This window comes from Scyliorhinus torazame, chromosome 5, assembly GCF_047496885.1.
Source record: "Scyliorhinus torazame isolate Kashiwa2021f chromosome 5, sScyTor2.1, whole genome shotgun sequence".
Taxonomy (NCBI): Eukaryota; Metazoa; Chordata; class Chondrichthyes; order Carcharhiniformes; family Scyliorhinidae; genus Scyliorhinus; species Scyliorhinus torazame.
In genome coordinates this window covers 190,586,989-190,609,561 of record NC_092711.1, presented here as the reverse complement: position 1 = coordinate 190,609,561, position 22,573 = coordinate 190,586,989, and the positions used below count along the sequence as shown (strand labels likewise).

Below are 22,573 nucleotides of genomic sequence, written 5' to 3'. Positions count from 1 at the left end.
TTGGATGTTATGGCTGCTTTGTGTATTCGGAGTGTGGGAATTCTTTGGAGAGTTGCAAGTTTGTAAAGGGGTGATTAATCCCCATCCTGCCATTCGAGGTGTTTTTCTTTTTGGCAGGTGATTTGTGATTGAGTTTTTTTTAAAACGGGTATTGGGTGTGTATGGTAGGGCCCATTGGGGGTGGGGGTCATCAGCTGAGGAATATAGAGATGAGTCTGCACAGGCCAAGGCGGGACCAGTGTGGGGGGGGTGGGTGTAGGAGGACCTATGAGCGGGAATTGCCACATGAGCAGGTAATACTAGTGAAGGGGGGGGAGGAGGTCATGAGAGGTGGTCGAGTTGGAGAGGGGGATTGGGGGAGTTTGAGACGTGGCAGAGTTGCCGACTGACCATGGTCATGGGCGAAGAGGAGGAGCATCTTAGATGGGCCCTGGTTCAGGGCGGTATTAAAGGAGGTAGAATCGGTGGGGATGATGGCGGACGGTAGAGGGGAATGGAGGCGTAAGTCGCAGGTAAGAGTTGTGATGTGGAACATTCAAGGGTTAAACGGGCAGATTAAGGGGCCCAGGGTTTTGCGCACCTGATGGGTTGGCCATTTTGTTGAATGAAAGGACACGGGATTTATGGGGCCACGGAACTGCGGGACCCGGGGTGGGGAGATGTGAGATGTGCAGGTTAAGTGGATTGGCCATAATAAATTTGACCTTCGTGTTCAAACAAAAAGTTAGATGGGGTTACTGGGTTACGAGGATACGGTGGAGACATGGGCTTGGGTGGGGTGCTCTTTCCAAGGGCCAGTACAGACTCGATGGGCCGAATGGCTTCCTTCTGCACTCTAAATTTTAGGATTCTATGGGATACTGAGACAGGTGTCGGAGGGGAGGATGGTGATGGTGCTCATCAACATATTTGCACCAAATTGGAATAATGTAGGGTTTGTAAAGGGTTTATTTGGAGCAACCACATATGTAGCACGGTAGCACAAGTGGATAGCACTGTGGCTTCACAGCGCCAGGATCCCAGGTTCGATTCCCTGCTGGGTCACTGTCTGTGCGGAGTCTGCATGTTCTCCCCGTATCTGCGTGGGTTTCCTCCGGGTACTCCGGTTTCTTCCCACAGTCCAAAGATGTGCAGGTTAGGTGGATAGGCCATGATAAATTGCCCTTAGTGACCAAAAAGGTTAGGAGGGGTTATTGGGTTACGGGGATAGGGTGGAAGTGAGGCTTAAGTGGGCCGGTGCAGACTCGATGGGCCGAATGGCCTCCTTCTGCACTGTATGTTCTATGTAGACACGCACCAGCTGATTATGGGTGGAAATTTGAGTTGCATGATGGAACCGAAGGTGGACAGGTCAAGCCCCAAGTCAATGGGAAGGCTGAGGATGGCGAAGGAGTGAGGGTTTATGGGACGTGTGGAAATGATTGATCCATGGAGATACAGGAAGGGGGGTGGGGGAAGTACTCCTTCTCATACGTGTATAAGGTGTACTCTAGAATTGATTTTTTTTGTGGTGAGTCAAGCAGTGTTGATGGGGCAGAGTATGCGGGAATTGTAATTTCAGATCATGCGCTGCATTGGCTGGAGTTGAGGCTTAGCTTGGAGTAGGTGCAGATGCCAGGATAGAGTCGAGATTTGGGTCTTTTGGCAGATATGGGGTTTTGCGAAAAGGTGAGGTAGGCGATTGGGGAATTAAGTGGGCAGCAAGGTAACATCGAGGTTATCACTATGGCTTCACAGCGCCGGGTTCCCAGGTTCGATTCCCAGCTTGGGATACTGTCTGTGTGGAGTCTGCACGTTCTCCCCATGTCTGCGTGGGTTTCCTCCAGGGGCTTCAGTTTCCTCCCACAAGTCCCAAAAGACACGCTGTTAGGTAATTTGGACATTCTGAATCTCCCTCTGTGTACCCGAACAGGCGCCGGAATGTGGCGAGCAGGGGCTTTTCACGGTAACTTCATTGCAGTTTTAATGTAAGCCTACTTGTGACAATAAAGATTATTAATATTATCACGTGGAGGTTAATCAGAATGGGGAGGTGTTGGCAGCCACGTTCTGGGAGGCGTTGAAGGCGGTGGTCCAAGGGGAGATTATCTCATTCAAGATGCACAGGGATAGGAGGGGGAAGGAGCATGCACGGCTGTGGATGGGATATACGAGGTGGATAGTAGATACTTGGGGGCTCCTACTAAGGAATTGCTGGCGGAGGGGAAGAGGTTGCAGGGCAGTTTGATAGGTTGACGACAGAAAGGCCGTTGCGGCAGTTACGGAAGGCAAGGTGGGTGCAATATAAATATGGAGAGAAGGTGGGCCGTATGCTGGCCGACCAGCTGTGGAGGCAGGCGGCACTTGGGAAAATTTAGAGTACCCAATTCAATTTTTCCAATTAAGGGACAATTTAGCGTGGCCCATTCACCTACCCTGCACATTTTTGGGTTGTGGGGGCGAAACCCTCGCAGACACGGGAGAATGTGCAAATTCCACACAGACAGTGATCCAGGACCGAGGCAGCAGTGCTAACCACTGTGCCACCGTGCTGCCCTCGCTTAGGAAAATTCTAAGGGTGTGGACAGAGAAGGGGGAGGTAGTGTCAGAGCCGTGGAGCATAAACAGGGTGTTCAGGGGGCATTATGAGAAGCTGTACAAAACCAAGCTGGGCAGAGAGGAAGGGGATATAGGATGTTTTTTGGATGGATTGGAGTTTCAAAGTTTGGAGGAAGAGAGGAGGTGGACGTTAGAGGGGCCGCTGGGGCTGAGGGAAGTGACTGACAGTATTAGGGGGATGAAGTCGGGGAAGGCCCCAGGACCGGACGGCTTCCCGGAGTTTTATCAGGCATTTGTGGCAGTGTTGGCACCGCATTTGTTAGGGATGTTTAGGGAGGCGTTGGAGAACGGGGGAGGAAGAGTTGCCAGAGGTGTTGATACAGGCGTCGATTACACTAATCCCAAAGAAAGGAAAGGATCCGTTAAGTGCAAGTCATGTAGGCCCATTTCGTTGTTGAATATGGACGTGAAAGTGCTGGGTAAGTTGTTGTCAGGGAGGATGGTATCATAAAGAAACCTGGCGACTCAAGAGCAACGGTTATAAGACCAAAAGACATAGGAGCGGAAGTAAGGCCATTCGGCCCATCGAGTCCACTCCACCATTCAATCATGGCTGATTCCAACTCCATTTACCCGCCCTCTCTCCATAGCCCTTAATTCCTCGAGAAATCAAGAATTTATCAACTTCTGTCTTAAAGACACTCAACGTCCTGGCCTCCACCGCCCTCTGTGGCAATGAATTCCACAGACTCACCACTCTCTGGCTGAAGAAATTTCTCCTCATCTCTGTTCTAAAGTGACTCCCTTTTATTCTAAGGCTGTGCCCCCGGGTCCTAGTCTCCCCTGCTAATGGAAACAACTTCCCTACATTCACCCTATCTAAGCCATTCATTATCTTGTAAGTTTCAATTAGATCTCCCCTCAACCTCCTAAACTCCAATGAATATAATCCCAGGATCCTCAGACGTTCATCGTATGTTAGGCCTACCATTTCTGGGATCATCCGTGTGAATCTCCGCTGGACCCACTCCAGTGCCAGTATGTCCTTCCTGAGATGTGGGGCCCAAAATTGCTCACAGTATTCTAAATGGGGCCTAACTAATGCTTTATAAAGCTTCAGAAGTACATCCCTGCTTTTATATTCCAAGCCTCTTGAGATGAATGACAACATTGCATTTGCTTTCTTAATTACGGACTCAACCTGCAAGTTTACCTTTAGAGAATCCTGGACTAGGACTCCCAAGTCCCTTTGCACTTCAGCATTATGAATTTTGTCACCGTTTAGAAAATAGTCCATGCCTCTATTCTTTTTTCCAAAGTGCAAGATCTCGCACTTGCCCACGTTGAATTTCATCAGCCATTTCTTGGACCACTCTCCTAAACTGTCTAAATCTTTCTGCAGCCTCCTCACCTCCTCCATACTACCTGCCCCTCCACCTATCTTTGTATCATCGACAAACTTAGCCAGAATGCCCCCAGTCCCGTCATCTAGATCGTTAATATATAAAGAGAACAGCTGTGGCCCCAACACTGAACCCTGCGGGACAACACTCGTCACCGGTTGCCATTCCGAAAAAGAACCTTTTATCCCAACTCTCTGCCTTCTGCCTGACAGCCAATCGTCAATCCATGTTAGTACCTTGCCTCGAATACCATGGGCCCTTATTTTACTCAGCAGTCTCCCGTGAGGCACCTTATCAAAGGCCTTTTGGAAGTCAAGATAGGTAACATCCATTGGCTCTCCTTGGTCTAACCTATTTGTTATCTCTTCAAAGAACTCTAACAGGTTTGTCAAGCACGACCTCCCCTTACTAAATCCATGCTGACTTGTCCTAATCTGACCCTGCACTTCCAAGAATTTAGAAATCTCATCCTTAACAATGGATTCTAGAATCTTGCCAACAACCGAGGTTAGGCTAATTGGCCTATAATTTTCCATCTTTTTCCTTGTTCCCTTCTTGAACAGGGGGGTTACAATCCTCTGGGACTTTCCCTGACTCCAGTGACTTTTGAAAGATCATAACTAACGCCTCCACTATTTCTTCAGCTAGCTCCTTTAGAACTCTAGGATGTAGTCCATCTGGGCCCAGAGATTTATCAATTTTTAGACCTCTTAGTTTCTCTAGCACTTTCTCCTTTGTGATGGCTGCCATATTCAACTCTGCCCCCTGACTCTCCGGAATTGTTGGGATATTACTCATGTCTTCTACTGTGAAGACTGACGCAAAGTACTTATTTAGTTCCTCAGCTATTTCCTTGTCTCCCATCACAAAATTACCAGCGTCATTTTGGAGCGGCCCAATGTCAACTTTTGCCTCCCGTTTGTTTTTAATGTATTTAAAGAAACTTTTACTATCATTCCTAATGTTACTGGCTAGCCTACCTTCAAATTTGATCCTCCCTTTCCTTATCTCTCTCTTTGTTATCCTCTGTTTGTTTTTGTCGTCTTCCCAATCTTCTGACTTCCCACTACTCTTTGCCACATTATAGGCTTTCTCTTTTGCTTTGATGCATTCCCTAACTTCCTTTGTCAGCCATGGCTGCCTAATCCCCCCTCTGATAACCTTTCTTTTCTTTGGGATGAACCTCTGTACTGTGTCCTCAATTACTCCCAGAAACTCCTGCCATTGCTGTTCTACTGTCTTTCCCACTAAGCTCTGCTCCCAGTCGATTTTCGTCAGTTCCTCCCTCATGCCCCTGTAGTTACCTTTATTTAACTGTAACACCTTTACATCTGATTCTACCTTCTTTCTTTCAAATTGGAGATTGAATTCGACCATATTATGATCACTGCCTCCTAAGTGCTCCCTTACTTTAACATCTTTAATCAAGTCTGGCTCATTACATAACACTAAGTCCAGAATGGCCTGTTCCCTCGTGGGCTCCATCACAAGCTGTTCCAAAAAGCCCTCCTGTAAACATTCAATTAATTCCCTTTCCTTGGGTCCAATGGCAGCATTATTTACCCAGTCCACCTGCATATTGAAGTCCCCCATGATCACTGTGACCTTGCCTTTCTGACATGCACTTTCTATTTCGTGGTGCATTTTGTGCCCCCGGTCCTGGCCACTGTTAGGAGGCCTGTACATAACTCCCATTATGGTTTTTTTGCCTTTGTGGTTCCTCAACTCTACCCACACAGACTCCACATCATCTGACCCTATGTCATTTAGTGCTATTGATTTAATTTCATTCCTAATTAACAAGGCAACCCCGCCCCCTCTGCCCACCTCCCTGTCTTTTCGATAGGTTGTGAATCCCTGGATGTTTAAATGCCAGTCCTGAACCCCCTGCAACCATGTCTCTGTGATGCCTACCACATCATACCTGCCAGTCACAATCTGGGCCACAAGCTCATCTACCTTGTTCCGTACACTGCGTGCATTTAAATATAGCACCTTTAATTCTCTATTGACCGTCCCTTTTTGTTTTCTTAGTGTGGTGGACCTTGGTTTACTGAGCCTTTCCATACACTGTGTCATATTTTGTGGGATGGGGACTATCGTAACCTCTCCTGAGTTTTGTCTTTTCGTGCTTTTTTGTATACCTAAGCAGCTACGCTTCCCACTGATTACTTCACCTCTTGGTTCCCTGACTTTCCCTTCCCCCTTTCCTATAAAACAGACTAATTGAACCAGCCAAAAGTTAGCAACATATTACTGGCGACTCTGGTGGGACCCGAACTAGAAGTGGCTTAACCACTCCGGGAGAACCCAAAAATTTGAATCAGAGAGCCAATTGGGACCAGAAAACCACAAGTGTTCAAGGAGTTCCGATCAATCCTCATAATTCGGAAGTGTGTGTATGCATGCGTAACTAACAGGGCTATAAGGTAAACTGATAGATTTTTTGTTGCGACAAAACTATCGGGAGTTTGTATTTTGGAAATTAGCGAAAGCCATACCCGTATTTACAGCACCACTTTAGTTCCCCTGTTCCAAATTTAAAAGAAGCATCCAGACAAGAAAGATGGCAATGCAGGCAATGCAACGCCTCATGAACCCAGAAGAATATGCGGTCACAGCGACCAGCAGCAGTAGAGTAGGACAGTGTCCCGTGTGGGAGGAAAAAATCAGGAAGTACCTCAAAGGGAAAGGATGGCCTCTTTGGAGCGAATTCTGTAACAATGAGGAAACAGGTCCCGGGAGTATAGGACATACTTGGTGGGAGAATCTGAGCGAGATTCACAAGAAGAGCTTAGGGAAAGCTCGCAAGCCGATGGCAATCGTGTCCTGCTTGGCACAATTGCGAGGCACAGAGGAGGTCGTTAGGACACTCTGGAAAGAGATAGAAGGCATACAATGAATGAGCACGGTCGATGTAAGTGAGGTAGAAAGAGAGAACTTACAGTTAAGGAGGAAGTTGGCAGCAAAAGACGGAGAGGTGGGTGATGCCAAGCGGGGCACACCAGTCTTGTCAGGCGCACTTAAGCAGCTTCCAGTCCCAGTATGAAAAGGCCTATCAGGACATGCAACGTGCAGTCCTGGTACGTGAAGAAACCGAGAAGCATTGCAGAGGCAGTGTAGTCACCTGAAGGCAGCATTAAGAGCACTCCATGCTGCCACCAGGGAGCAAAGACAAAGCTCATTAGACCACTAGTGCTGGAAGCAAAGTGCCGGAAGCAGATTGCAGAGCTGCAATCGCTGCTTTCAGTTCAAAAAGGATTCCAGGAAACCTTTGGAGCAAAATTAGATGAGGAAGACGGCCCTGATTGGGAAGAGTTAAATGACACTGCGCAGAAATATGCTCAGGGAACATGTGCGCAGGAAAAGCCCCAAAAGAGAAAAGCGCCCCAACCCCCCACAGAGCAGATAGTTCAGGCTCCAATGAACCCTGTAACCACCCACCGCACAGCCACATCGGACGATACGGAATTTCTGTACACCACCCCCTTAACAGTGACCCAATTACGGGACGCGTGCGAGATGATCACACCGTTCCTCCCCATCTCAGACCCTCACCATTTCTTTGCCAGAGTAAAGCAGCAGGCGACCATGTATGGCCTGGATGAGCGAGAGCATGTAAAGCTCACAGTTTTGAGTTTAGACCCTTTGGTTGTAGCAGCCCTTCCCGACCCACAGAATGTAGGAGGAGGCACCCTTGCAGAAATGTATACCGCGGTCCTAGACTTGATCGGGTATAACCGGGGTGAACCCGTAGATGGCCTCAATAAATGCAGGCAAAAGAAAACCGAGCACCCCACAGCGTTTGCTGGACGCCTGTGGATCCACTTTGCAGCAGTTTTTGGAGACTTAGACCGCGCCCATTTGTCCCCAGAAAACATGGCCAAATGGACCCGCACCCTTACCTCCCATGCCACAGAAACAGGACAAAAAGCTTGCGCGAATTATGATCTCTCAAGAGGAGGCTCATAACGAGAAATGGGTCGTAAAAAGATTGTCCCGCGCCTGGGAGCAGTCTGTACAAAACAAACCCGCAGTTAAAAATCCCGAAGAAAAGCAGGCCGACGCAGACATACAGGCAGTTAAAACACACCAGAACCCCGCATGGGTAAATGAAGGAAAGAACAGCCCCCCTACAAAAGTCACAGGAGTGTTACAACTGTGGACAGTTGGGACACTTTGCAAGGGAATGCAATGCCCCACGAAAGCCACAGAGAGCCCAGCAGACGGGCACTCTGAGTAAGAAGAAGACAGAGCCCATACATAGTGTGAGCACCCGTTCAGATCAGACGGACCTGAACGGAACGAACTGACGGTGTTCGGGCTCCCCCAGTTGGGTCTGCGACACCCTTTGGGATAGGTCCGGACGACCGGTAGTTGCAGCGAAAATACGGGGACAGCCCATCGAGTTTCTCTGGGACACAGGAGGGTGCCGCACCACAATAAATTCCTCCACCATGTTCCAAAAGGACACGTGGCCCACTACAGCCACTATCACCCTCAGCGGCTTTACAGGCCACTCACAGCAGGGACACATCACAGCCCCTGTACCCATTCAAATCGGCAACATCACCACCAAGCACCCCGTAGTTTTAGTTGACCTGCCCCACACAGCAGAACACATTCTGGGAATCGATTTTATGAATTCCCACAACCTATCATTTGATCCAGTCAACCAGTGTGTCTGGAAAATGGCAAAATCTGCAAGAGCCCCCGCAACGCACACAATAGGTGAATACGCCAACAAAATCAGCGCAGTAGGTGAATTTTGGTTTAACCCGACGACACTTAGCACGGACAAGCAGGTTAGGGCAGTTCTGCAAAAGAACAGGACAGCATTCGCGACCCACAAACACGACTGTGGCCGGATGACTGGTTCAGTACAAATCACAGGACCTGACCCTAGATCCCAAAAACAGTATGGATTTCCCCAAGAGGCAGAGGGAGAAATCGCAAAATTAATCGAAAGCGTATTAGAGCAGGGCGTACTTAGATCAGTAGCCTCCACTAATAATGCCCCGATTTGGCCAGTGTGAAAGCCCGATGGATAATGGCGACTGACCATCGATTACCGGGAACTCAACAAAATCACCCCCGCAGCAGCCCCCACAGTAGCCACAAGTCCCGAGACCATGCTCAAGCAGGGACTCAATTCCCGATACTTTACGGTTTTGGACATCAGTAATGGATTCTGGTCCATTCCATTGGCAAAGGCGTGCCAGTACAAATTTGCCTTCACCGTTAAAAATCAACAGGACACGTGGACATGCCTTCCACAAGGATTCCACAACTCCCCCTCCATTTTCCACCGACAGTTGGCAAATGAATTGTCGAAATTTTCTCGCCCCGAATGTCTGGTCCAGTACGTAGACGACCTACTACTGCAGACAGACACCAAGGAAGAGCACATTGATCTTCTGTCCGAACTCCTGGAACTCTTACATTCAATTGGTTGTAAAGTTAACCCCCAAAAGGCCCAGGTTTTGGAAGATAAGGAATTAAGGGCTATGGAGAGAGAGCAGGTAAATGGAGTTGAAATCAGCCATGATTGAATGGTGGAGTGGACTCGATGGGCCGAATGGCCTTACTTCCACTCCTATGTCTTATGGTCTTATAAGGTGATATATTTGGGTACAATTATCACACACGGTAAACGCGAGATTGAGCATAAAAGGATTGACTCGATTGCTAAATTGCCCCTTCCCCAGAACGTTTCAGCCCTCCGGTCGTTTCTAGGACTGGTTGGCTACTGCCGAAACCACATTGACAGTTTCGCCAGCAAGGCAGCACACCTCTCAGACCTCCTAAAGAAAGGAGCCCCCTGGGAATGGCTTCCGCAGCATACGGATGCTGTGGATGCGTTGAAACAAGCACTCATAGCAGCCCCCGCACTACAAGTTCCAGACCCGCTTTTCCCCTACGCTATAGAGGTAGCAAGCACAGACCGCACCCTTTCGGCCGTGCTCCTTCAGGAACGGCACGAACAGTTAAGGCCCGTGGCTTACGCCTCCAGAGTTTTAGATGCTGTGGAGCAGGGATTTTCGGCCTGTGAAAGGCACCTGCTCGCAATATTCTGGGCAGTACAGTATTTTTCGTACATTACTGGACTGAACCCCATCACAATCCTCACAGAACACACCCCCACCCAACTTTTACTGGACGGACGACGCAAGGACGGTACAGTTAGTCAGATTAGAGCAGCTAGATGGACCCATCTTTTGCAGGGACGGGACATCACTGTTAAAAGGACAAGGACCCACACTTTTTTAGCCGACAACTTACAGTATCCAGGAACCCCCCGTGAATGTGAAATTATCTCTCCACACCACAACACAGGCCCCTTTATTGCTAAAATACCCCCCAGAAAGATAGGTAGTTCACCCCAGAGCCCCAAGCACACAGACACGGGCGAACCCATAAAAGATATATGTGGATGGATCTTCCACAATATTAGAAGGGAAGCGCATAACAGGATGCGGTATTTATGTCGAGGACGCGCAGGGACGCGCCCTAGAAGAAATAGCAATAAAACTTCCAGGACACTTAGGCGCGCAGGTGGCAGAATTTGCGGCCATCGCATACATAGTGGAACACCCAGATTCCTTCCCCAGCCCAGCAGACATATACTCGGACAGCCTCTATGTCTGCAACAGCCTTACGGAATTCCTACCCCTGTGGAAAGCAAGAGGATGTTTCCGCAGACAGAAAACCCCTCCCTTCAGCCCCATTGCTCCGTCACATTTTAGAGAGAGCACAGAACAGGACTTTCGGGATAGTCAAAGTTCGTAGTCACCATCGTTCCTCTCCCCCGGAAATGTAAAAGCCGACGCACTGGCTAAAGCAGGTTCCAGGCATGGATATTTTTGGACCCCCCCCCCCGAAAGCGCACCAGTGAATGCAGTTCAGGTCTCGCAGACTGAGATCGAGGATTTAGTGCAGGCGCAGAAGCAGGACAGCAATCTCAGGGAGATTTTGAAAGGAAACTATCCAGCCCCCTATGAGGTTTAAAAATGCTCTGACCACACATGACGGTGTGGTGTTAAAGGACTCCCTTTATGTGGTTCCTGAACAGGACATGAATCAACTGATTTGTTTGTCCCATGATGGTCATGGACATCAGGGAATCTATCCCACGACAGCCCACCTCAGGCAGCTCTGCTGGTGGCCGTGTTTAAAGGACGATGTAAATCACTACATTGAGAATTGCCTTATCTGTGCCCAGAACAACCCAGACAGATACGCCAAAAAGGCTCAGCTCAGTCACACCCGACCCGTTAATGGCCCCTGGACTAACCTTCAGATTGATTATATAGGACCATTGCCCCCTTGCAGGAATGATTATCAATATGTACTTGTGGTGATAGACACGTTTACAAAATGGGTGGAAGCATTCCCATCCAGAACAAACACGGCAAAGGCCACAGCCAAGATTTTAACCCACCACATCTTTACGAGATGGGGACTCCCCCGCAGCATTGAATCCAACCAAGGTTCCCATTTTACGGGACGTGTCATGAAGAACGTCCTCACGATATTTGGCATTACCCAAAAATTCCACATTGCATACCACCCCCAGTCGAGTGGTATCGTGGAGCGCATGAATCGGACCCTAAAATCCACCCTCAGAAAAATGGTCCAGCAAAACAACATCACTTGGGACTCAGTTCTCCCTTTTGCGCTGATGTTTTTGCGAAACACGGTTTCCACATCCACAGGTTACACCCCACACACCCTCATGACCGGACGCCCCATGAAAGGCATAGAATTTTTATTAGGCCTAGACTTGACCAGCCCCGAAGTGACGGCCCTCACACACGAGAACGCAGTCAAACAATTAGTGGTGAATGTTAAAACGGCTCAGCTAGCACCCGCAGTGAAATTGGGCACAAGAAAGAAACAGAGCAAGGCCTGTTTCGATAAGACAGTGCATGCGACTGAGTTCTGTGTAGGACAGCAAGTCATGCTCTCTGTATACAACCCCAGCACATTCCTGTCACCAAAGTACTCGGGTCCGTACTCCATTGCGGACAAAGTAAGCCCTTCCGTCTACAAAATAAAGTACCCCAATGGAAAGACTGCGTGGTTCCATAACAACCAGCTGAAGGCATATGGAAAACAGTCCACGTCATGCTCGACGCAGCATACCACGCCCCACCCACAGCCAACGTAACCCTACCCTCCCCCAACACGTCCAGCCCAGCCATGGACTCAACCTCGACTCCACCCCCGAAATATAGAATCCGCCCCGGAACGCCCACAGACTGCAGCAGCAGCGACTGTGACTCAGAAAATAGCCACAGCACACCTCCCTACTATCCCCATGCAACAGGCCCCACACCCAGCAAATCTGACCACGATTCGAGTGACACCTTCACGATCACTTTCCTAAACAAACCCCACCACCGACCTCCAATGATGACCCCGACTCCGTCCCCACAGAACTAGACACCACCTTTTGACACCGAGATAATTCGTACAGACTCGTCCGGAACGACGAGAGCGATCCAAAATCACATGATGCAGCCCTATCAGCCCTGATACACTCGAGAGTTTGGCATCTGGGAGAAGATGACGACTTTGAGTCTGACTCCCAAAACGAGAACCCCTTTGCGACCCTGTTCGCAACCGACAACTGAGGTGTCCAGATGATGTTTTAAAAGGAACCGCTTGGGAGAAACAGTGTCCTTTCTGATGGAACCTGCAGCATGTTTTATGTTGTTTGTAGTGTTTTGTTAAATGCTGTATGTCAGACCGGAAATTTTTTTTTCCACGGCCCCACGACACCACCTTTCTGATGCCCACTGACAGTCAGAGAAACTAGTTTGGCCAGACGCTAGCTCAGCGGAACTAGTTTGTCCACAGAGACCTGTTAATGTCCCAGACGCCAGTTCAGAGGAACTCGTCTGTCGACGGAAACACAGACCCCCGTTCGTAACTGCTCTTCTGGTTCGAAGGAAGAACCAATACGGCAGCCCCCCCACGATGACTATATTTCTTGCCCGTTCTTGTCGGTTGCTCAGGCAGTGGAGAAACGGCTTGGGACCCGCCCTGCCTGGGAACCCCCCCTCTGGTCAGCTACGCTCGGGTAGGGCACACACGGCATTGGTCGCCGTCCTACCTGGGGACTCCATCCAAATCTTACCCGTCGCGGACCATACGCACCTCATTTCGGCAAGTTTAGTTCAAAAAAATGTTTTGCTTTGTTTTCAGGTAACCCTTAGGTTGCCAACCTTCAGCTATTTACATCCTCAAACATTTGGATGGTAAATCGCACAGTCTGCGAGACGGCTCGCACTGGTTCAGTATTTGTAAGTGTGTCTTGTCCTGAAATTCGGTTTTTGAAAAAAAAAAAATGAGGTAGTCACACATAGTGACCAATTATAAAGGAAGTAATTGGCACTAAAGGACAGACAGGCTATCGTACAAGATATTAAAACAAGGTAGTAACAGACACTATGCTTTATCACACAGAACTCCAGAAGCTCCAGAAGAGAAGAGAAGAGAGAACCATGAGGACATCCTCCACGTGGCTCATCGTTATAATGGACATTTGGTTGCGCGTGAACGCGAACCCCCTGACCTCAACTCCCCCAGCCGTTAATGATTCACTTCCCCGCAGTACCCAGAGCCCAGTCACAAGCGACACTACACCATCTTGGTGTGACGGGTTTATAACCTGGTACTCCCTGTCCTACGTGATAGAATCCCTATTGATATTGGCGATACTCTGCTGCAACGTGCAGGCTATTCGTCTGAGAAAATGGAGGAGAGCCTACCACGCTCGCACCCCGGTATCTAGAATAAAATCCCCAATTTTCGGATACGACCAGACCCCCGCGACATTTAATAAAGAGCATTCGTTTGCGATTTGTTGTAAATAAAGAAATGTTCATGAGCAATTGTACAATCCTGAGCTTGACTGCCAAGCCAGGAAAATGTGTATAAAACTGCTATGATTTTGTTTGTATGGTTTAGGAAGTTAGTGTGATGAAATGTTTGAGTGAGTGTAGTATATTAAGGATAGTTACAGGTTCCCATTTTTTTGTTTTGTAATGCATGCCCCTGTTTGACATAGCACCCCTCAGAATTGTCAGTTAAAATTTTTTGCATAGTTATGGTCAGTGTAGAGGCCACAGAAGAGTGCTCGCCGGGTCAGGGAATGGAAAGCAACGCAGTTATGTGATCCTTCACGCTTCGCGTTAGGATCACAAGGAGGGTGTGTTGCCACCTGGGTTGGCCAACTCCCGACGTAAAATGGAGATCAGCAAAGGCTGCAGGGAAATTCAGCCAACACAGGCAGAAACCAGCAGGTGCAAGTTACTGTGTGTTAAACTCGGCAAAAGCCTAGACAGCATCGATACAAGCAGCCATCTGCATAATAATGTAGTAGCCATCTACATACTGATGAGCGATCCCCGGGAACAATCGCAACATTTGGGACAACCAAAGCTAAGCCAGACTCCCCGGCGCCAGCAGGAGCCAACACAAAAGAGGTGAACGGACACCTCAAAAAGACCGCCCATCGATCAGGGAACCGCTCCAGTATTGGAGAAATCAAACCAAGCGATTGGAACGAAGTCCAATCACCTGGAACCAGGTACGGGGTCCGCCCCGAAAGGCGGGAAGCCCCTGGGGACTATAAAGTTAAGCCCCCAAGTTCAAATCGTTCTTCTTGACAGGGTCACTCAGCAACACGAACCAACCCTTGAGAGTGAACTGTCCAAGCTGCCGCATCACTGAAGTAGGTCTCAAGTCGGCGCTCGCTACGAGATAGGCGCTCCTAGCTACCAATCCGTACCAACTTCAAATCCCGCAGACTCAGAACCCGAACAAAAGGCCATTTGTTCCCCTGACCTGGTGGGCCAGTCCGAAGCTAAGTATAGGCCTGTTAGTTGTAGAAGTAGCTTAGAAGTAGAATTTATGCATGAGTAGCGATTTACTGTGTATAATAAATGTGCTTTGATTTGAATCTTGTTGTTATTGATCATTACTTGAACTTGAACCTCATGGCGGTATCATAAAGATGCCTGGCGACTCGAGAGCAACGGTTATAAATCAGAGCCAAATGAACCAGCCAAAAGTTAGCAACAGGAGTGAATTTAGATATATGCAGGCGAGAGACTTTGCGTGAAAAGAGTGGAGGTCGTTTCCCAGGTTGGCCGAGTACACCTTACTGGAGCAGCTGCTGCTCCCTTATGAGTTGGGAAGGCAGGATCGGGGATAAATAATGCTGGTTGGAGGAGCGGGGGGCAGGTGATGAGAATAGAGGAAATAGGCTGGGTACTGTGTTGTGAGGCGATGCGGCGGGCGAACTCAACATCATCCTGCATGAGGACGAGTTTGATCCACTTTAAAGTGGCACATAGGGTACAGCTGTATAGAATCTTAGTTAGGCCACACTTGGAGTATAATGTTCAATTCGGGTTGCCACACTACCAGAAGGATGTGGCGGCTTTGGGTGCAGAAGAGATTTACCAGAGATGTTGCCTTGTATGGAGGGCATTAGCTATGAGGAGAGGTTGAATAAACTTTGTTTGTTCTCACTGGAACGAAGGAGGTTGAGGGGCGACCTGATAAAGGTCAACAAAATTGAGGGGCATAGACAGAGTGGATATTCAGAGGCTTTTTCCCAGAGTAGAGGGGTCAATTAATAGGTTTAAGGTGAGAGGGGCAAGGTTTAGAGGAGCAAGTTTTTTTACATAAACGGTAGTGGGTGCCTGGAACTCGCTACCGGAGGAGGTGGTGGAAACAGAGACGATAGTGACCTTTAAGGGGCATCTTGACAAATACATGAATAGGATGGGAATAGAGGGATACGGACCCTGGAAGTGCAGATTTTAGTTCAGACGGGCAGCATGGTCGGCACAGGCTTGGTGGGCCGAAGGGCCTGTTCCTGTGCTGTACTTTTCTTTGTTCTTTGTACATATGACTTGGGGGAGGACGAGGGGGTTCCTTGGTGACCGCTAAGTGTGGGACGCCAGCAAACCACACGCACATATGTTGGGGTTCTGAGAAGCTGGATAGATACTGGGAAGAGGTGTTCGGGATGCTATTTAAAATTGTCGGGGTGGCAGTCAGGCCATATCCAATGGCGGCGATTTTGGGGGTATCGGTAGTGCTGGAGCTGCTGGAGGGGCAGGGGCCGATGTTGTGGGCTTCGCCTCTCATTGCCTGGCAAAGGACCCTGCTATATTGGAGGTCGGATATGCCGCCGGGGAACGGCGGCCTGGCTGCGGTCTTGTACAGATTTCTCTGGTTGGAGAAGATTAAGTTTGAGTTGAGGGGGGTCAGTGGAGGGTTTCAAAATGCCTTGGGGGCTGTTCATGTATATGTTTGAGGAACTGTTCATTGCACAAAAAGGGGGAAAATTGTACAAACTGTGGGCTGTGATTTTATGGATTTTCTATGTTGCCTTTTGTTTTATACATATGTTTGGAATAAAGTACATTTAAAAATGATAGTAAGCAAGTGAAAGAGAGAGAATGTGAGCAAGTGAAAAGAGAGCGAGTGTGGGTGAGCGAAAGAGTGAGTTAGAGATAGTGAATGATCCTGTGTGGGAGAGAGGGAGAAAGTAAGGGGGAGGGATGGAAGAGGGAAAATTGGAGGTGTTTCAGTTTCCCATCTGTGAATTCCCTTCTTTCCATTCTCTTCTAAGAGAAATTTGCAAAATCTATTAGTGTTAGTCTGGGTAGAAATTGATACGAACATTTGTGTAGATCCACATCCTCTCCCCAGACCCGCCCCCCCCCCCCTCCTCCTCCTCCTCCCCGGGCGCCGCCGCCGCTGCCCTCTTCAATCCGGAGTGTCAATCCAGAAGAAATTCACAACGTTCACGGTAGGGCAGAACAGTAGCCTTGTGGATAGCACAATTGCTTCACAGCTCCAGGGTCCCAGGTTCGATTCCGGCTTGGGTCACTGTCTGTGCGGAGTCTGCACATCCTCCCCGTGTATGCGTGGTTTTCCTCCGGGTGCTCCGGTTTCCTCCCACAGTCCAAAGATGTGCAGGTTAGGTGGATTGGCCATGATAAATTGCCCTTACTGTCCAAAATTGCTCTTTGTGTTGGGTGGGGTACTGGGTTATGGGGATAGGGTGGCGGTGTTGACCTTGGGTAGGGTGCTCTTTCCAAGAGCCGGTGCAGACTCGATGGGCCGAATGGCCTCCTTCTGCACTGTAAATTCTATGATTCACTCCTGCTGCCTGGAGCAGGATGACTGCGCATGCGCCATTTAAAGATGGCGGCCTTTCACCGGATCTGGCGAAGGGAGAAATCCAGACGTTTCTGGCCCGTGCTCTGCAAACACAAGACCGGGACTTTGCTCTTTGGAGTTTGCGGCCTGCACTATGTCTTGATGAAGCCTCCCTGCCCACTCCGCTGGCTCCATTCCTCCTCGCCCACCCACTAACTCTGTTAATTTTCCCCACTCGAAATTCACTCACCCGCTGAGCAGCTTCAGTCACAGCTCAGCACTGCGCATGCTCTCAAGGGAAAGACCACAACGCGCATGCTCCAGGCGGACTCTGCAATACACATGCGCAGGAAGCAAGCTCAATGGGATCGGGTGCAGTAGGTCCCGCAATGAATCCTGGGAGACCAGAGCTCTGTTGACAGTCGGTATTGCAAAACAGAAATCAGTCTTGTAATCAGAATACCTTGGACTCGAGACTTCCGGTGTCGGGGATGTGCTCAGCAGTGGCACATCAGGTGATTCTGCTCCAGAACACAATAAAATAGGCTTTCTTGATGAATTTAGACCGAAAATTCGGACTCATTCACGTAAACAGGAAAGGAAGAGCAAAGATGCTAGATGCAGCAAGTGGGAGTTCAAGAGGCCGCAGAGAGGATAGAAGCAGTGGAAAGGGACAGGAACAGTGAGCGATCGAGTCGGCGGACCCACGAGGCGAGGGGTTCCTGGGCCACCCCGAGAGGGAGACAAGTGACCCAAACAATAGGCACCCCCCCCCCCCCCCCCCCCCTCTTCCAACCTGGAAATGGATTGAAGATATTCTTGACTAAGGAATTGACCGCGATGAGGGAGGCAATCAAAGTGGAAATAAGGTGACGGAGGCGCTGGTCGCCATGCAGCCGGCTATCAACTGAATGGGGAAGAAGCTGAAGCTCTTTGGGCAGCATAGTGGTTAGCACTGTGGCTTCACAGCACCAGAGTCCCAGGTTCGATTCCCTGCTGGGTCACTTGTCTGCGGAGTCTGCACGTTCTCTCCATGTCTGCGTGGGTTTCCTCCGGGTGCTCTGGTTTCCTCCCGCAGTCCAAAGACGTGCAGGTTAGGTGGATTGGCCACGCTAAATTGCCCTTAGTGTCCATAAAAAGTTAAGGATTATTGGGTTGTGGGATTGGGTGGAAGTGAGGGTATAAGTGGGTCGGTGCAGACTCGATGGGCCAAATGGCCTCCTTCTGCACTGTATGTTCTATGTCTCTGGGGAAGATGTTTCAGGAGCTTGAAAAGGCATCGGCTAACCAGAGCGACAGGATTGTTGCTCTGAAGGCCGAAAGAAAAGTAATGGCCGAAAGGTTGGTGGTGAAGGGAGCCTGAAGGGAAACGTCGAGGATCAGGAGAACCGGTCTTGGCACCAAAACATCCAAATAGTGGGCCTGCCAGAGGGGATTGAGGGCAGGGACCCGACAAACTAATTGGCCCAGATGCCCCAAGCTGCCGGAGATCAACAGGGCACAGAAGTCACTCTGATCCAAGGCCGGGGAGCAGCCTAGGGAGATAATTGCCAAACTACACAGGTACCAGGATCGGGAGAGGATCCTGCGTGGTGCTCGGCAGACAAAAGCGAGCAGTTGGGAAGGACACAGAATACGGGTGTACTAAGAGATGGGGCAGACCTGGCAAAGCGCAGGACCGAGTTCAACCAAGTGAATTCGGCCCTGTACAAAAACGGAATAAAATTTGGGATGTTCTTCCCAGCCAGGCTCTGGGTGACATTTTAAAACAAAGAATATTATTTTATCAACCCAGTAGAGGTGGGTGGGTTGGTGCGGTCGAATGGCCTTGAGAAAAGGCAGACAAGTCAGCGATGAGTAAGATGCAGGGAGAGAAAAGAGAAAGAAAAATAATGGACATTGGTTGTGCGGGACGGTACTGCCCCGCTTTGAGCAAGGGAATCAACTCACAGGAAGGAAGGGCCAAAGGTAACAGAGTGCAGGAAACAGGGAAGTGGAGACAGAGGGGGTGACAATCGGGCACAGGGAGGAGGTAAGATCAACCCTGGGAGGGGGCCACCACACAGCGAGGAAAGCTAGCGCCAGAACGTATGAAAGCAAGGGGGCCGTGGTGCATCTCCCTGCGGGGAGGGAGCATCTGGCAGGGGTGGGTTCAGGGGAAGAATAGAAAGGGGACAGAGGGCGACCATGGTGGGGGGAAACAATGAGATGGAAGGATATTAAATTAGCTTCAGCAGGTTAGGTTCAGGTTGAAGGAACAAGATGGCACCGTAAGCAGTCACTTATAATAATAATCTTTATTATTGTCACAAGTAGGCTTACTGCAATGAAGTTACTGTGAAAATCTCCTTGTCACCACACTCTGACACCTGTTTGCATACACAGAGGGAGAATTTTGAATGTCCAAATTACCTAACTGCACGTCTTTCATGACTTATAGGAGGAAACCTGAGCACCCGGAGGAAACCCATGCAGACACGTGGAGAATGTGCAGACTCCGCACAGCCAGTGACCCAAGCCGGGAATCGAACCGGGGACCCTGGTGCTGTGAAGCAACAGTGCTAACCACTGTGCTACCATGCCGCCCCCAGGACTGTGCAGAAAGAATGATTCGCCCCAGTAGTGATTGCAGGAAAAGATAGGCCTTTGGTATTTCTAGAACAAAATATTATAAATACAATATTAAACTTTTAACTTCACACCCAAAACGTACAGCTTTTAACTATCCTATTGGAAAGAATTGTGGACTTCGAGTCAGGCAGATTTGAACTCAGCTCTTCTCTCAATGCTTCGCCAAACTCTGTCTCTCTAACAGCTTTCTCCAAAACTGCCTCTCCCCACAGCTTCTCAAAATATCACTCTGCCTTCCTTGGCTCCTCCCAGCAACGACCTCATCACCCCAGACTAAAAACAAATCAACTTTTCAGGGACTTAAAAGGCACATTAGCTCTCCAGGGACTTCCCCAGGCAAACCACTATGCATTAGCCCAGACTGAAGCACACATTCCTTTGTCAATCTAACCTGCAGGCTGCTAGAAACACCCAGGCTCTGCAGAATAGAACTCTTTAAATAAGTACGTAAAAAATATATTTTATTCAAGGCATTTTCATAAAAAGAAACAGAAGCAGAAAAACAACTAACCAACATTATAAACAGCCAAACCCCTGCTCCCCTAACTATGCTCCCCTCTCCCATCCTGCCATCCGCATTTAATCCCCTTACCCCCCCATTACCACCCCCCATCCGCTTTGCTGACCCCTCAAACTTCCTTAAAAAATCAGTAAATGGCTTCCACCTCCGAGGGAACCCATTGACCGACCCCCTCAAGACGAACTTGATCTTCCCAAGCCTCAGGAATTCTGCCAAGTCGCTCACCCGCTTTCGGAGGCTCAGAGTCCCTCTGAGCAAGATAAAGGCAAATTACTGCGCATGTTGGAATCTGAAACAAAAAAGAAAATGCTGGAAAATCTCAGCAGGTCTGGCAGCATCTGTAGGGAGAGAAAAGAGCTAACGTTTCGAGTCCAATGACTCTTTGTCAAAGCTCAAGAGATAAAGCTTGGGCAAAGGGTCATCTGGACTCGAAACGTTAACTCTTTTCTCTCCCTACAGATGCTGCCAGACCGGCTGAGATTTTCCAGCATTTTCTCTTCCCCTGTGAGCAAGATCTGTCTCCGTGCAATCAGTGAGGCAAAGGCCAAAACATTGGCTATTCTCGCTCCTGGGTCATCCGACACCCCGAATATTGCCACCACCTCCACCCCCAGCACCTCAGACATTACGTCCAGGAACCCGTTCAGCTTTGGACATGCCCAAAACATGTGGACATGATTCACGGGCCTCTCCACGCACCACCCACACCTATCTTCTACCCCCGCAAAGAATCTACTCATCCTTGATACCATCATCTGCGCCCTATGGACTACTTTAAACTGAATGAGACTTAACCTCACACATGATGAGGATGCATTAACCTCCGCACCCTCTGCCCATGTCCTGGCCTCCACCTCCCCTCCCACATAAGCTTTGAATGCCCTGGCATCACAAGTGCACATCCAAATACTTCTCAAATGTTACAAGGGTCTCTGTCTCCACCACTCTTTCAGGCAGTGAGTTCCAGACTCACATCCCTCTCTGGGTTAAAAATTATTTCCTCACATTCCCTGTAAACCTTCTGCCCCTTACCTGAAATCTATGCCCCCTGATCATTGATCCTTCCATCAAGGGGAAACGGTTCTCTCTGTCTACTCTACCTCTGCCCCTCATAATTTTATGCATCTCAAAAAACAACCACAATCTATCTTCATAGCTGTCTTTCTTCTCCAGCCAAGGCAACATCCTGGGAAATCTCCTCTGCACCCTGTTCAGTGGAATCACACCTCCCTTTTATTGTGGATTCCAGAATGATACACAGACTCTAGCTATGGCCTAACCAACATTTTATACAGATGCAGCATAACCTGCCTGGTTTTAAACTCTATGCCTTTCATCAAAATACTTGCTGAAGTCCAACTTTGCTCTCATCTACACATCTGGTCATCTATTCGAAAAATTCAATCAAGTTGGTCAGACATGACATCCCCTAACAAAACAATGCTGACGGTTCTTGATTAATCCCTGCCTCTCCGAATTGCTTCCAATAGTTTCCCCACCACTGAGGTCAGACTGACTGACCTGTAGAAGCACATTTATTATACACAGTAATCACTGCTCATGCATAAATTCTACGTCTAAGCTACTTCTACGACTAACAGGCCAATACTTAACTCTGAACTGGCCCACCAGGTCAGGGAAACAAATGGCCTTTGGTTCGGGTTCTGAGCCTGCAGGATTCGAAGTTGGTACAGATTGGTAGCTAGGAGCGCCTATCTCGTAGTGAGCGTTGAAGCAAGATTTACTCGATTTCAGCGATGGCTGGACCGGTCACTGTCAAGGGTTGGTTCGCGTTGCTGAGTGACCCGGTCAAGAAGAAGAAGCAGAAAGGTGCAGGAGGATGCAGAAGGGGTAGCAGAAGGGCCGATTTGAACTTGGACTCTATTCTTATAGTCCCCAGGGGCTTCCCGCCTTTCGGGGTGGACCCTGTACCTGGTTCCAAGTGATTGGACTTTGTCCCAATCACTTGGTTCGATATTCTCCAATGCTGGAGCGATTCCTTGATCGATGGGCGGTCTTGAGGTGGTCGTTCACCTCCCTTTGTGTAGGCTTCTGCTGGCGCCGACGAGTCTGGGTTGGCTTTATGTATCTAAATGTTGCTCATTGTTCCCGGGGATTGCTCATTAATATGCAAATGGCTGGTGTTTTGTTATGCTGATGGTTGCTGGTATCGATCTTGTCTGGCCTTTCCAGAGGTAAATACACACTCAACCCGCAGCTGCTTGTTTTAGTCCTGTTGGCTGATTTTCCCATCAGACTTTGCCATTTGCCATTTTAAATCGGGGTTAGCCAT

General features: G+C 49.0%; 1 protein-coding gene and 1 long non-coding RNA gene across 3 annotated transcripts in view; one reads left to right on the top strand and one right to left on the bottom strand.

Annotated features, from left to right (window-relative positions):
* Nucleotides 1-22,573, bottom strand: part of LOC140420843 (uncharacterized) — a 56,865-nt gene that overhangs the window by 15,000 nt on the left and 19,292 nt on the right. The window contains exon 1 of one of the 2 annotated variants that reach the window (XR_011946610.1): nucleotides 17,380-17,490. The gene's annotated coding sequence lies outside the window, so the exon portion shown is untranslated. Of the gene's footprint in view, nucleotides 1-17,379 lie in introns of those variants that run through there. The other variant, XM_072504923.1, reaches the window with a different exon arrangement.
* Nucleotides 17,501-19,837, top strand: LOC140420844 (uncharacterized). Its single transcript, XR_011946613.1, has 2 exons — nucleotides 17,501-17,644; nucleotides 19,570-19,837. It is a non-coding gene; the product is annotated as an uncharacterized lncRNA (long non-coding RNA).